The sequence below is a fragment of the Poecilia mexicana genome, unplaced genomic scaffold (genome assembly GCF_051168715.1).
Source record: "Poecilia mexicana isolate PSO_F unplaced genomic scaffold, ASM5116871v1 scaffold_1, whole genome shotgun sequence".
Taxonomy (NCBI): Eukaryota; Metazoa; Chordata; class Actinopteri; order Cyprinodontiformes; family Poeciliidae; genus Poecilia; species Poecilia mexicana.
Window position 1 is genome coordinate 16889416 of NW_028263370.1, and position 15174 is coordinate 16904589.

Consider the following 15174-nt stretch of genomic DNA (forward strand, 5'->3'; position numbering starts at 1 on the left):
GAAAATGTTCTATTCAAACTCAGAAATTTCCAAGGTTTTCTTTTCTAGAAAACTTCTGACATAAATTTCAAAGTTTGATTCCCCCCTTCTCCCACCTGAGCAATTTTTTTCAGCTTAGCAAGTTCATTGTTTTTTTTTTTTTCTTTTAGATTAGTCTCAAAATCTGATATATTTTTCTAACAGTTTTTTGACTTTTCAAACTGAAATTTCCAAGATATTTTTCTAGAAAATTTCAGATTTCTTTTTCCTCCCCAGAAAATTTAAAACTTTTTAAGCTCAGTATGTTTTCTTTAAATTAATGTCAAAACTTATGATTTTTTTCCCCTATCATTTTTACTTTTCTAACTCTGAAATTTCCTAGATATTTTTCTATAAAATTTCTGAGAATAAGAATTCCTGACTTTTGGGGGGAAATTTACTCCTTTTTTTCTATATGTAATGACCCCCCACCGCTGTGGTATTGTTGTGAGCCCCCAGAGAGCCCCCTGGTAAATTTGGTCTGGAATCGCCTCTGGTCGTGCGTCCCAGCCGTAGGAACTGAACACAGCCTGGCCTGGCAGCAGATCGGTGCATATTTGTGTAGGAGTAACTACGGCGGGTAGTTTCCACACGCAGCTCCGGGGTGTTGGAGGTGGTTGGAACCGACCCAGGCAGAGACTCTCCCCCTCTGAAGATAAGACGTGGCTCCGCCTCCTCCTCTCAGCTCTCTGCTTTCTGAAGCTGCATTAAAAAAATAAGGATGTCGGAGGAGAGAAAGAGGGAAGTGTGTGACACACCACTTGTCACAATCTAACTGTAGTTTTTCGGACATTTAACACCTGCTCATGAATAAAAAGCCAACTACTTTTGCTTGGAGGTGAGTAAAACATTTTAAGACGTTTGGTGTATTTAGCAACTGGCTGGTAACTCGTCTTATTTTTTAAGTGAGAGCGGCTATTGTTGTTTTGGTAGACAGTGTTGAGTAACCAGGTTCATTGTGTGCTACCTTTTGCTTTACCTCTGTTAATTAAAGTAAAAACAAGCTAAAGGTTCGGTTCTAACTGCCGTTGTTACCCCACCGCTCTGAAACTAGCTGTCGGCATGCCTCGGCAAGCCCTTTGTTGCTCTACCCGCCCGTCCAAACCCAAACAAGCTCAGTTATTCATTTGAGTTTTCCATCTGCTGCCCCATTTAAAGTTACTTCTGGGCGCCATGTCTGTCATATTCCTGCGCTGCCCACCTTACAGCCCTCCATCTGTTCTCAATGGCTGTAGGAGGTTATGTTTACATACACTACAGACACACGACGCGAACTGAAACTGAGACTTTCAGCTGAATGGAGACGCTAATTAAAGTTATACATTAATGTTTCCGTGACTTATCCTGGAATGGTTGTATTTCAGCGTACAAGTTGGTGAGTCGCAACAGAGTAAAAATAGCTGCTGTTGTTTAGTGTATATCCCCTCAACAGCTCATTACTGTGAAGTCATCTAATTATACAGTAGTTTTGTTGTTTTTTAAAGCACCTACTCAGCCTGGTCTTTGTTAATCAATCAAACTTGATTTAAATGTAGGTTGTCACTTTTACAATGTGAAGTAATGGTAAAAACTTCTACTTGTTTTGCTATTTTCTTACAATGGGTTGAATTAAAACAGACTGCCTTCCTGAAAACAAGTTGGACACGCCCACTTGTCTGGTGTGGGATGACATCACAAAAGGCAACTGATCTTTGTAGGACATTTGTTTGTGTATATTTTTTATCTGCAGGTCAGTTCAGAAATCCATTTTGTACAAACGAATTGTACAAGGTGGAGTCAAAAATTTGTTAAAAAAATAAAATCAGAAGCTTTGAGAATTATCTCAGAAATAATAAAAATTTTGGGGGAAATTTCTGAATTTTTAAAGTTGAACATTTTCTATAAAAAGCTGAGATATTTCAAGATTGGTCTCAGAAATCCTCTAGAGAAAATCTTGGAAATGTCTGAGTTCAAAAAGGCTAAAATTTTAGAAGAGAAATCTGAAATTTTCTAAAAAAAAAACAAAAAAACAAAACAAAACAAAAACACACACGCACACATACAAGGAAATTGCTGAGTTTAAAAGTATAAAACTTGCTGGAGGAAAATATCAGACATTTGAAATTTTGAGATTTGTCTCATAAATATTCTAAAAAAAAAAAAAAGAAGAAAAACTTTGGAAATTTCTGAGTTTGGAGAAAAAATATTTTCTAGATTGTTTTTAAATTTCAGCCCCTCCTGCTTCCATATAAAATCTGTATTATTAAAACCATTTTCTTTTATTTCTCTTGCTATTTAAGTATCTCAATTAATTCTGGAGATAATCATAAATGATGAAACATAAACGGTTTCTCTGTGATTTTATAAAACATATTAACATATCTTGAGTCCCTTTTTGGTCTTTTGCCTTTTTTATTTTAATTGAACCAAAAGTCTGAGTGACACATGACTGCATTTTCTTACAGTGGGCTAACAGAAAATTCCTTAAAATTATAAGCTGTAAATGAGGGGATAAAAAGCTGCTGGCTTGCTGAGACATTAATTATTTAATCCTAGAAATGTTTATCAGGTGATAGAAGGCTGACTTTGCAATCACCTTTATGTGGCCCTGAAGGTTCAGGTCTGAGTCCATCAAGCCTGATCTCTAGTTGTGTTCTGTAATTTGAAACTGACTTTTATTTGTTCAGATCTTTGAAGTAATCTGTCAGAAGTCTTTAGGTGTTTGATAATGCTAGCTGGATTAGTCGTTTATTGAAGTGACTTCAGACTTATCGCTGGATTTTCAGTTTCACAAAGCCAGTTCCCGTCTTATCCAGATCGGCCGCTGCAACTTTTGCTGGAAACCTACCGGGTCTGGAGATTTCAGGTCTGTAATCGAGGCACTATTTGTGTGATAGAAACATGTGATAGAATCCTTAACTTTTTTTTGTTCTTTTCCTTTATCACAATGTACACTCTACTCTTTTTAAACATCACAGCCAATAAAAATAAACGTAATGTGGCAATCACTGGCAGTGAACTGCCAACCAACAGGTTACATATATTACTTACTGGGACTACAGCGCAGGGCATTCTGGGTAAATGCAACCAAAACAAACCTGATGTGTCTAGCACTAGTGGAAGAAATGACTCGTGGTTTTTTGCAAAAGTCATTAAATAAATGCTAGAATCACTAAAATTTGACGCCACTCCACATTTTGTGAAGAAGGAAGGTCTTGTTCAGAGGTTTTCGTGTTTCGCCAGTTGTTCTCGGTGCAGCGCCACCACAGGCACGGAGGGGAACAGGATTTTCAAAGGGTTTGAATTGTTTGACAGTGCAGTGTGAAAGCGAACCACAGCAGCTGAAAATGTTACAAATGTTGCAATTTTGGTTCCCAATTGACCAGAATCTACCAGACTATCAGGTGAGAAAATATTTAAAGCTTTCTGGTAAAAACCTCAATTGGCTTGGTTCTTGTGGTCAGAGGTAGGTTTGTTAAAGGGAATGTCAGATGTTCCTCTTTGTGTTTTGGCAGTGCATTTAAAAAGCATTAACTAAATAAACAAAACTATTTCTAGTGAGGTTTAATTTGTGTGCAGTTTTACTTGTTTGCTACGTATGGATATAAGTATAAAAAGATAAAACTCTTTTATCTCAGTGTTCACAGAGGAAATGTGTACTTTTCTTTTCCTCCCACAGCGGCATCTGTTTGTTTTATTAACATTTGTGGTTGAAAGTGGGTGGTATTGTCAAAACGATGGCTGCTGTTTCTGCTGCGGCATTACTGTGGTAGTTGTTATATTTTAATGTAGTAAGTAAGTAAGTTCAGACATAAAAATCAAAACTGCTTCAAAAGAGCATAACAATTAAAATATAAATATTAGCGCTGAGAAAACATATGAAAGTGACAGATTCTTAGGTAAACGTTGTTTATCTGAGGACAGTTTCTTTCTTACACATTTGTCCAAAGACACAGAGCAGAAAAAGGTGTTATGGAAACTGCATTGTCAGTATGAAGGGGACAAGTGATGCTACAGCCTGTCAGATCTTTGCAGATTCATGCATATGTTTTGTAAGAATGGAGCGCAACATCAAGGCAGATGTCAAAAAGAAGAAGTAGCAGAACTTGAGCTTCTGATGTGATAACTGCCATGAAGGTTAGAGAAAAACTGCGTTTTTGGTGTGAAGCTGAGGCTCTCTGGTAGTTCAGGGCGTAGTCTTATAGGGATATCAATCAGGAAAGACCTTCCCTTGTGTGTATCTCACCACAACCACTGATGGACTTGTGTGCAGCCCTCACAAAACCTAACGATGTGAGATGACTTCCTTTAAGACTAAATGTTGATTAACTAAAAGAAAACCGCTCAGGCTGAGAAAAGCACACCGCAACAGCCTGTTGCAAACCTTGAAATTACTTGGCAAAGAAAAACCCTTTGGTTTCAGATTATCCGTGATAAGAGCTGCAGTAAACATCTTAAAGTTTTAGTTTTTAGTTTCACTTAACCACAAAGCAGACCTGTATCAGTTCGGACCGTGAAAGTTTTTGTAAATTAGAGCACAGCTTCACGAAAAACAACTTCTGCATCAGGACTGGATCCAAACATGTAACTTTGTATCTTTTGCTACATGCTGATTGCAACTGAGTTCATTTCTTTTGATATTTAGAATAGAATGAAAATAAGTGGGGATTTTTTTATGTTGTCTCATCTCTATTTGTGCAAGTGAATTTATAGCATACATTTGAAACCTGAAGACATCTTTTCTTCACTGCCTGACTCTTTGAAGGTTTATTTCAGTGCATGTTATCAAAACTATTAGTGTATATATTAGTTTTCATACCATTTCTTAGTGTTTTAGCCCAGCCTTTGCCATTCTTTGTAATTTCACTCGATTCTCATCTCCCTTCTCTGCTCCTTCTGGGATTCCTCTCATTGACTTGGATTCATTTGGTATAATTTCAACCAACCCAATCAGTGAACAGAAGAAGTTGTGAACAATATTGTTGATTTTAGATTTATAGTCTGTAGTTTTAGCGATGGCAGCTAAGGAAGAAAACAAAGCCGTTCAGTCCAAATACCTAAGATTAAGCGCCATCTTTTTCGACTCTTCACTTCTCTCTTCGCAGTGGAGGATGGTTGTTTACAACTCAGGCAGTTTCCAGGAAGCTTCATAGTGTCGAACTATCGCATTATATACGTTACGGACAAACATTAGTGATTTGGTAAAATTAAAAACTTCAAGTAAAAAAATCATTTCTCACTGGCAGAGAATACAGAAACTCTATACGAAGCAAAGTATCGAACAAAGGGCTGGTTTTTATCATTAATATTCCCTTTTGTATTGAATGACTTGACATAATTCTTCCACAATTTCCTCTCAATAATTTGCAGAAACTTTGGCCCATTTTCTGTCAAACTAGTGCAGCTGAATGAAGTTAGTCGACTAAGTTGGTCAACACGTTCCATCTCTGCTGCTATTTTTTATGGGCTTGAGGTCAAGACTTTGTGGTGGCCTCTTCGATCATACATTTTATGCTAATCTTTTGCTAATTTATAAATAATGTGGTGATATGCTTATTATTAGTGTCCATTAACACCGAGGCTTTGACCTTCTACCTAACTTTTTGAGATCTTGCTTCAATGTTCCTGCATTATTTTCTTTTTTCATGTTCTCCGGTGTTTTGTGAAGTGTAGCAGCTCTCCACTGCTGTAAAACATGTCCACAGCATTATGCTGCCACCACCGTACTTCACAGATGGGTTGGTGTTTCTCAGGCTTCGTAGCATGAGAAACACCATGCTTTGGTATTTGTTAAATTAATTTTAATCAGCTGACATTTGCATTTTCAAACAGTAATTTGAATTTTGCTTTGGAAATGTGGCTTCTTCCTCACTGAGTGACATTTTAGCCATAAAGTTACGTTTATTGTGTTTAGCGTTTTCAGATCTGTTGAGTTTGGCCATCAGATCTCCAAGTTTGGGAACATTAACATCATAATATGTTATGTTTGTTTTATTCATAATGAAGTCGTACAACAAGCCAAACATTTTGGCTGGTCTGGTTTAAGTGAAGGACTTTATCTTTCTAGTGTTATAATCTTCTGGCAGAGCTGAAACTTATCACCTCCTACTGGTGTAGAACAATGCCTTTGCTTTTGTATGTGCTTTTTAGTTAAAGTAGTACAAACATTCGCTTCAGAGCTGTGAAGAACTGAAGCATTTGTTTTCACTGGAGTTATTTTTTTGTTATGTCAGACACCATAAACTCTGAAAGCATTTCATTTTTGTTTTCTGAGAGAAACACTATTGATTTATGCTTTGCAAAATTACCATAACTGGCTTGTTGTGTTTTGCAAATGTTTCTGTAGCTGTTGTGTTGATCTTTATACAAACAGGGAATAAGAGTTTTTGTTTTAGTAAACTACTTCTACCTCTACTTTCACATAGAGTACATCTGCTTTACATCTGTGCATGAAGCTGCAACATTTTGCCACATCTGCTGATATTCTGCAGGTGTTGGAAGTAGTTATACAAGAAATAAAAGCTTCATTGTGTGCGCATACAAATTTTGTCTGATTAACTTTGTTTAATTTACATATTGTGTCCCAGGCCCACACCTGTTCACAAAGTGAACTCATATTAGCTAAATTAGACTGATGTGATGACTTCAAGTGTTTATTGATTATTTTGATGATTATCCTACACAGCTAGAGGAAATCCAGCTGCAGTAGTCAAATAAAAATAAGTGTCCAGAAACCTCAGCGTGGTGAACCCGACTCTGCTCCTTCAGACTAGCAGCAGCAGCAGCAGTTAAACACCTGGTGGACCTGCACATCTGCTGAGCTCATCATTGGATCTACTTCCCAGTCCAACGTTGTAAACGGCATAATGAGAAGCATTGTGGTGCTTCTTGAAGAGACAGAGACCCAATTTCAAGGTGTCAAATTGTGAAGTCAGCAGGCCTGTCTTCACAAATAAGTCAGTTAATCAGAGGAGGAATTAAACTCAATCATTTCAATTTGCATGATTTATCATTTTTCACTTTCTACAAAAAATGGATGGCAAAAGTCTTCAATTTGGTGCTTTGGTCTCAACATGCTTTTATTTTGAAGGACAGTTTTGTTTACAGAGACTTAAGTATCCATTTTATTTGTTTCTGCTGTTTTGTTAATTTATTTTGGATATTTAAAATGTCTTCTAGTTTCAGTTTTAAATGTTCATTAGAATTTAACCACTGGGACTAGATACTGAAATTAGCCACCTAGCTACAATCTCACATATTTACATGTAATTGTTCATTATTACATATTGCCCCATTTAAAAAAATAAACTTTAACTTGATTGTGCTGTAAAGTGGCACATTGCGCCTTTAAAACGCATAATAACAGTCCTTTAACAGCCTTCAGCCTTTTTGTGTTTGGTGTGTCAACTTCCTCTTTTACAACAACTCTATCAGGTTTTGTTTATGCCAGTTTCCTGCCAATGTTTCACAGTGATACTAAAGTCATTAAAGTAGGTATTACCACCTTTGTCAATACAAGCAGGTGCCAAGTCCTGCCTGGAAACATAATCAACATCTCCATAAATCCTGTCTGCACAGGGAAGCGTAAAGAAATGGTTCCTTTCCTGAAAAGTCAGAAGTTTACATACGCTTCTGCTTCAACACAACGAACCCTTCGTTTGAGTCAGGCGTGTTGAACTGGTAGATTATCTAAAGTCAGGCATTCGTGTCTTTCTGATCACAGATTTACAGTAAACACCAAAACCACAAATCACCACGTCCTTCCATGTGTGGACTTAAAGTTTTATCACAATATTTTGTGGCACTATTGTGATAACGATGAAAGTTTATCATGATAAATGATTTATGCCCACTCCTCATTATTCAGGCTGATTTGCTGTAATCTCCAGTGTGCTTCAGCTCACGCTGCTGGGATGGCGGATCCAAAAGGGTGTGGCTTAAATGTATATATTGTATATGTGGCTTTTGCATTCCTTGTTCTTGTGCATGATTTTATACTACTATCATGTTCAAAATAAATCAAATAAAACGAGAGGAAGATTTTACCCTGAGGAAAGTGTAACACTTTATGTTCCTCATGCATGCTGTCCAAATGCATTCAGCGCAGTTTAAAAACAGTTAGTCGTTGTGCAACATCGTCACCCTGCTGTCAGAATCAGACTGTTGAGCAATGTGTCGCTCTGATTATGCAGCTGTTTTCCTCTGTGTTGCAGCCGCTGTGTTCGCTTTGCATCAAATTACTACATCACACTCATTCAGCAATCCAATATTTCCTGTGGAGTTCACAGAGGTCACTGGTTTACCTCCCTCAGGGATCAGAGGGTAACATTGGTGTTCGACCTCAACTTGTCTTCCCACGTTGGGACTTTTATGTTGATCACAACGTGTAGAGAACATCCATGCCTTAAATTGATTAATTATTGCTCTAAAAGCAATAACTTTGTATCACACTTTATCCTTCCACTTAACTTTCTACCAATGTGCTTTCACGCATCTCTTCATGAACATTTATTTATTTGGTCTTATGTGATATTCAGACTTTCTCAGAAACTTTAGCAGTGACCTTTTGTGACTCATCCAAATCGCTCTGTGTTTGAAAATAAAGGATTTTCTTTTGGAATCATATTTCAAAGGAAGTAGTTAACTTTTGTGTGATGTTGTGATGCGTTGAGCTGCGCCTGTTATGTTGGCTGTTCATTGTTCCCAGCAAGGCTTTGGGTTTGGACAGAAACTGGATGTTTTTTGTGGTTAAACCTGTTTTTACAGAGGTGGTCATGTGGTTGTTATTTAAAGCCCTGAACCTGTTTTAACCTGAAACATTCTGTCAGAAAAATATCTACAATCTAAAAAGACTTGAAGGACAACCGCATTCAGAAAGAAATGGTACACTTATTGTGTCGGTGTCCGTCCTAGGAAAGAAAACATTTGTTGTGTATAACATGCAAATGTTTTATCAATTTATCCAAAGTGAAATGAACAAACACTTTGCTATTTAAGTTAATGGACCTGAAATCAGTAGAGCAGCACTCGGCAATCTGCAGCATCATAACACACACTTCATTTTACTAATCGTAAATAAAATGGCAGCTTGCACTTAGTAATTTCACCGTCCACTTGCATTATGTTCATTCCAGTCTGTTTCACTTTTACCTCATCTGCAGACTACATAGAACATTTATTTTCTATTAAAGGGGCAGTATTGCGTACAATTGACTTTTTGAGCTTTCAGAGCAAGTGTTGCTTTGATTCTTTCAGGCATGTTTGAAAAATCCTCCAGTTTCCATGATGACATGAAGCCGTTCAAAATGCCTGGGTGGACTTAGCTCCGCCTTCAAGGAGCAGCTCCTCCTCGGATCTATAGTTTCCAAACTTCTGAGCTTCCTCCTCACACAGCAGTGGGAGATCCTTCAGACTAGCCAGCAGCAATTAGCAAACACCAGGTGGAATTACTCTGCTGCTGAGCTCATTATAGGAGCTACCTCTCGGGGAAACACTGGTAAAAATGTTCTTAAAGGGTTAATAGAGGAGCCATGTTGTGATGACTTCCTGAAGGCAGAGTTTCAGAAGGAGCAGGAGTTTTTAAAGAGGCAGAGACCCAATTTCAAACTCAAGTTTCTTTTAAGTAATATTTGATAGTAATATTATCAAATATATTGATTAAACCCATTGAACTGTTATTATATATCAAAATAGCTTGTTTCTGGATTCAAGAAGTGTTTCATTTCATTTTTCTTTCTTTAAAATTAAATAGCATTGAACATCGTTCCACGCTGATCAGTCTCTCCAGGATTTCGTGAATTTTTTTGTAATTTTTGCTTCCAAAATTACAGATTTTATGGAGCTAATATAGAAATGTAAAAAAATTAACAATATTTGTGCTACTGTATGATACTAAAAGTGACTTTTTATTACTTGCTGCATCAATCAGACTATAACTTGACATCAAGTAAAGCTAAGGCAGCACTCACTTAAACCCAATGTTTTTGATTCATTTTGAGAAAAAAATTGCAGTAAAATCAGAACAAATATAGATTTTGTGTGAATTTTGCTTATTTGTGAAAAACTGGAGGAACTTTTTGATGTAGTGTAGAGGGCCACATACGAAGCTACTGCGGGCCAGATTTGGCCCACGGACCTTGAGTTTGAGACATGTGGTATAGACAGTTAGAAAAAGTGTTCAATCAGCCAATCACATTTTATTTGTGTAGCACATTTCAGCAGCGAGACATTTCAAAGTGCTTTCCAGCACAAAAATACAAAATCATTAAATGAAACATTACATTTTTCCGTCGTTACACATCAGCTTGTTGATTAAAGTTTCATTGATTATGTTTCAAAAGCAACTCTGAACAGGTGGGTTTTTAAAGAAGTTTGTTTCTGGAAGCTGAATGCTGCTTCTCCATGTTTGGTTCTGGGGATGCAGAGCAGAACCAGAAGACCTGAGAGGTTCTGGACGGTTGATGCAACAGCAGCAGATCTTTAATGTGTTGCTGAGCCGCTCAGTGATTTATAAACTGCCAGCAGTATCTTAAAGTCTGCAGGGAGCCGGTGCAGAGTTGTTCTTTCCTCGTCGGTTCCTGGAGGACAGAATGTCTTTACTCGAGTTCTGTCTGGCGCTGCTGTCAGTATCTGACTGTGAGTGAGAAACACAATGCAAGCTGGGCTAGCTAAAAAGGCTTTCTGCCATGAATGTCTCAGATTAGCAGTTTGGGTGACACATTGCGACATACATGCATGATGCGTGTGTCTGTTGGTGCTGTCTGTAGTTATGTAGGTCGGATGTGAAGCAGTGAGAGGAGCTCTTGGCTTGGGATCAAGGCCGTTATAGCAGCATGCAGCGACGCATGCTTGGGCACGCAGATTCGTGAAAGAAGGTGCAGCTTCCCTCATTTACTGGGTTGTAGGTTTTTTTGGACCTGAATTCTGACTTTGTGCAACACATGGATCCGTTTTGAACTGGGAGACGGTTTTGTTTTAAATGTGCAACATTGGTTGTTTAAAGGCATCGCCTAAAAATACTGGAGTGTGAGGAGGCGGTTTCCTCTGCTGCTCCATCTCCGAGCACACACACAGGCTGGCACCAAATTCAGTCGGGTCAGCTGAGTCAGAACTTGTTTCTACAACCTACAATCTTATCTCGGTCATCAAGGGTTTGAAGACTATCATGTCACAGACTGAAATAAAGAGAAAGATTGAAAATATTCAGTCAATAACTGTGAAAAAAGATGAAGTTGAAGTTTAGTTTCTCTTAAAAAAAGTTGTTAAATTGTAATGAGTTAAAATACCCAAGAAAAGTTGGTGTTACAGATAAATCTGATGCAATGAATCAATTAATCTCATGATAAGTTAAATTATCTTGATGACTTCCATTCTGGTTATTGATATTTTTTGAGGAGGAATTTGTTTAGAGACATCATGAACTATTATATTAATAGTTTCAGTTATGTGTGTTTTTTTCTGTTTATTTTTGGTTATTGCAGTTTTTTTTTTTAATATTCCGGTTTCAGTGTTAAATGTTTTCACCAAATTAAAGTTTATTGGTCTATATTGATAGTGAGGCTACTATCATTATATTACTTGAAATTTGTCTTAAAACATTATTGTTTGCCACAATAATTAAATTCAAATTAAGTTAAAAAATACTTAATTGATCCCAAAAGGATATTAAAAGTTGTAACAAAAGATGGCAATGGCATTGGGCAGGAAAGGTCTCCTGTAGCAGTCTGTGCTACAACGAACTTGAAGAAGCCTCTGACTAAAAGGCTTATTCAAACTATTGATTACTGGGACAATTTATCATGTCATCCCTAAATAAACATAACAAAATTTCTCCCTTGAAACACTGGGAATGTAAGCACAGTTTGAATTAATCTGCACTCCCAGTTTTATTTGAGTTGAGCTTTAAGCAGGAATCGAGTTGCTCTTTGTTAAAACTTGCCGTCAGTTTTTGCTTGGATGGTTGTTTTCCTTGTGATTCATTCATCAAGCAGTGACTAATGAGTTTCCAGAGTAGTTTTGCAGGTGACAGAACGCTGGTGTGTTTCCTCGACTGTGGGATGTCATAACTTGTCACAGGCTGGTTTAATAATGGCGCCGCGAAATGCCACGGTTTCTTTGTGTAAAACTAAAATATGAAACATGGAGATATAAACTAAACTCTTCTACATTTTGCAGCTGCTTATTTCACATATTCAAATTATTAAATGTTGTCATTTTGTTCTTAGTAAAGCAGCACTTGGATAATAAGGTGATATTTGCTGTTTGGTTGGTTGATCGAACAGCTGATCGGCTCAGGATGAATGCAACAAACATAAATCTCCTAGATTACCAGCTTTAAGAGCTTTGCATTAATATGATTGATGGGTGATTCTAATTTAGTTTCCACATCTCAACTTTCTTTCAAAATTATTTAAAGGTTTTAGATCTGTAAAAAAGTTTACAAATGCGTATTGTGCTTATAAGGCAGTCTGAAATGTTTAGTATAACAGCTCTAGGTTGAATATATTGGCAAGAAACTGGTAGATTTTGTCTCCTTCTCACACCTAATTAATGCATAATAAACAGTTATTAATGATTTATAGAGTGCTTAGAGGTAAAAAAAAAAACATCTCTATTTATTAGCCACCTATTAGGGGGAGTCTTATTGTAAAGTGGTTTTCCAATTAAGTAAAACACTTTTTAATGATATATTTTTAATGAATGGGTGTTGAATTCTCTTCTACTATCATGATTGATGGAGGCGTAGAGCCAAAATGCAGATGGCGACGTGGCCTGGTGAAGATTTATTTAAATTTAAACAAGACTGACATGGACGAGAGTATTCACCAAACCAACTGACATAAAACACACAACAATCCCAAACACTGTCAGGACGTCTACTGAGTGTTTTTGTTCACATTTTTCTTCTCCATGTTAGACAGAATTGGTTTTGTTGGTATAACATTTTAAATTTTAGCATAGCTGTATTCCGGAGCCAACTGCAGAGATAATTAAAATAAACATTTTCTTTGAAAATTGCTTTGAATTTGTTGTTGAAATGTGCATTGCGCCATGATTGATCCTGCAGTTTTAGACTTGATTTGTTTGTGAAGTAGTACTGGCTTGCAGTGCTGCGGTTCTCTGCTGCTCTTCCTCACCACGCCTTCTGCTCTCTGTTCGCTCTCTCTCAGCTGCTGCTCATCATTTTTACAGATCTGTTTTCACTTTCTACATCCAGCTTGCTGTTCAAACCGTCATGTAAAACTTAATCACAGGAAGTTGCTCGCGTGTTGATGTGGTTGTCCCAGAAAGGTTGGCCGTTGGAGTCAAACGGTCGTTTTTCTTCTCTGGCTGCCGGCCTGCAGACCGTCTCTCTCACTCTGTCCCTGCTGGCCGTCCGTTAACAGCTTGGGATCCCGCTGAAAGCTCCGATTGTTAGACAAGAGGGGTTTTTATTGAGATTATTTGAATTTTTGAAGAAAAAAAACGATGAACAAATAGACAAACAAATACTTGTATTCCATCAGAGAGTCATTTTGTGTCAGTGTCTGCTGCTGTGGTGGAAAGTAGAGACAGGAAAAGTGACTTGAAACTTTGACTATTTTCAGTCACATTTACTGTTTTTACTCATGGATGCAGTGAAACCTTTCAGCTTATTAGACAGATACTTGAACAGATGAAGCACCACTAACAAATTATAATAATACATAATTTTTTTTCAAAATCTAAAACTTTCTGTTTTGCATTAAATGAAATTAAATATATATTCTGCTATATTTATCTAACATAAATCCATTGTGTCCAGCTTAATATTTGTGTGGAACAAGTTCTAATTTACAATTATGTTTCTAGGCCTATGAACATTTAACACTGGAACTGGAAGACATTTTAAATATCCAAAATAAATAAACAAAACAGAAACGACAAATAAAATGTCTAATTGAGACCAAAGCACCAAAAGGAGAACTTTTGTCACAGTCTTTGGTAGAAAGATAGCAAAAAAAGAAAATTAATAAACCATGCAAATGAAAATTATTGCGCTTAATGCAATTAATTGATTTATTTTGACAGGCACATGTATGCATTTCATGATTGATAAATCGTTTATTTATTGTAAGAAGTTAAAAGGATACATTGGGTTTTTCAAACGAACGTTCTGTGAAGTTATTTTAAATATTTCACTTACCTGTAGCAGACAGATGTCATTTTTAGATCGATCCCGTTTTATCAAACTGCAAAGGTTACATCTGCACCGTGCTTCATTAGTCACATTAATCATTTTCTCTGTCACCAGTTTTCAGTTGATTGCTGTTTTCTGAACTGAAGAGCTGCTCTTTCCTGATTAAACTCTTAGGTTGTGTGACAGGCTGTTATTTCTCCAAATCCATAAAAGTCTCAGTAATGATGTGTGTTTTCCCACAGCAACAACCAAATTTCCAGCCAAGTCTTTTTGGCTGAAGAAAGTGACAGATTTATAAATTAACAGAAATAAAATGACTCAAACTTTGGACTTTATTCTATGAAGGCAAGTAGGTTAAAACATAATTTTTAGTCGTATTTTGAGCCACATAATTATAACACTCACCATTACCAAATATTGAAAGTGATTTGCTTGGCTGAAGCAAATCACTTTGTTGGCTTGTAATTTATCCACATCCATTTTCTTTTTCTTTTTTTAACAGTAAAATACAAAAGCAATTGTAAAACTTTCTCTTGGTACCATTGGACCCGTTATCTGTCTCTTCTTCCCACTATTCTGCCCCGTGAAAATCTGATCTAAGCCTTTAAAAAGCCTTTCTGTGGTGAATTGTCATTAATTATTCATATTATGAGTGCAAGCGGTGTTGCTGCATTTATGCATGTGTGTCAGGACAGTTTATAGCAAAATTGGATTTAAAAGTTATTCATATGGCTTTGATATTCTTGATAATGTCGGAAGCAAATCTTTCCAAACTTGTGGGTTGCCTCCAGTGCGAGCTTTTTAGTTAAATATTATTGCTAAAACTTGCACAGTGTTACACAGAGCTGTATGTTTGTGGAAGGTGATGAGTAACTAAACAAGAATGTGACAGCAGTCGGTATATGAACGCAAACAGAAGAGGACTGGGAAGAATGCACAGGAGTGGCTAAATAAGTCAAGATGCATTGGTAATATTGATATAGTGCATCAGAAAATCAATATGACAGATTGTGAATGCA

At 36.9% G+C, this 15174-nt stretch overlaps 1 protein-coding gene across 1 annotated transcript in view; it reads left to right on the forward strand.

Annotated features, from left to right (window-relative positions):
- Positions 1-432: 432 nt before the first annotated feature.
- Positions 433-15174, forward strand: part of LOC106918963 (inactive rhomboid protein 2) — a 43581-nt gene continuing 28839 nt past the window's right edge. Inside the window, exon 1 of the mRNA XM_014989069.2 lies at positions 433-856. The gene's annotated coding sequence lies outside the window, so the exon portion shown is untranslated. The remainder of the gene's footprint in view (positions 857-15174) is intronic.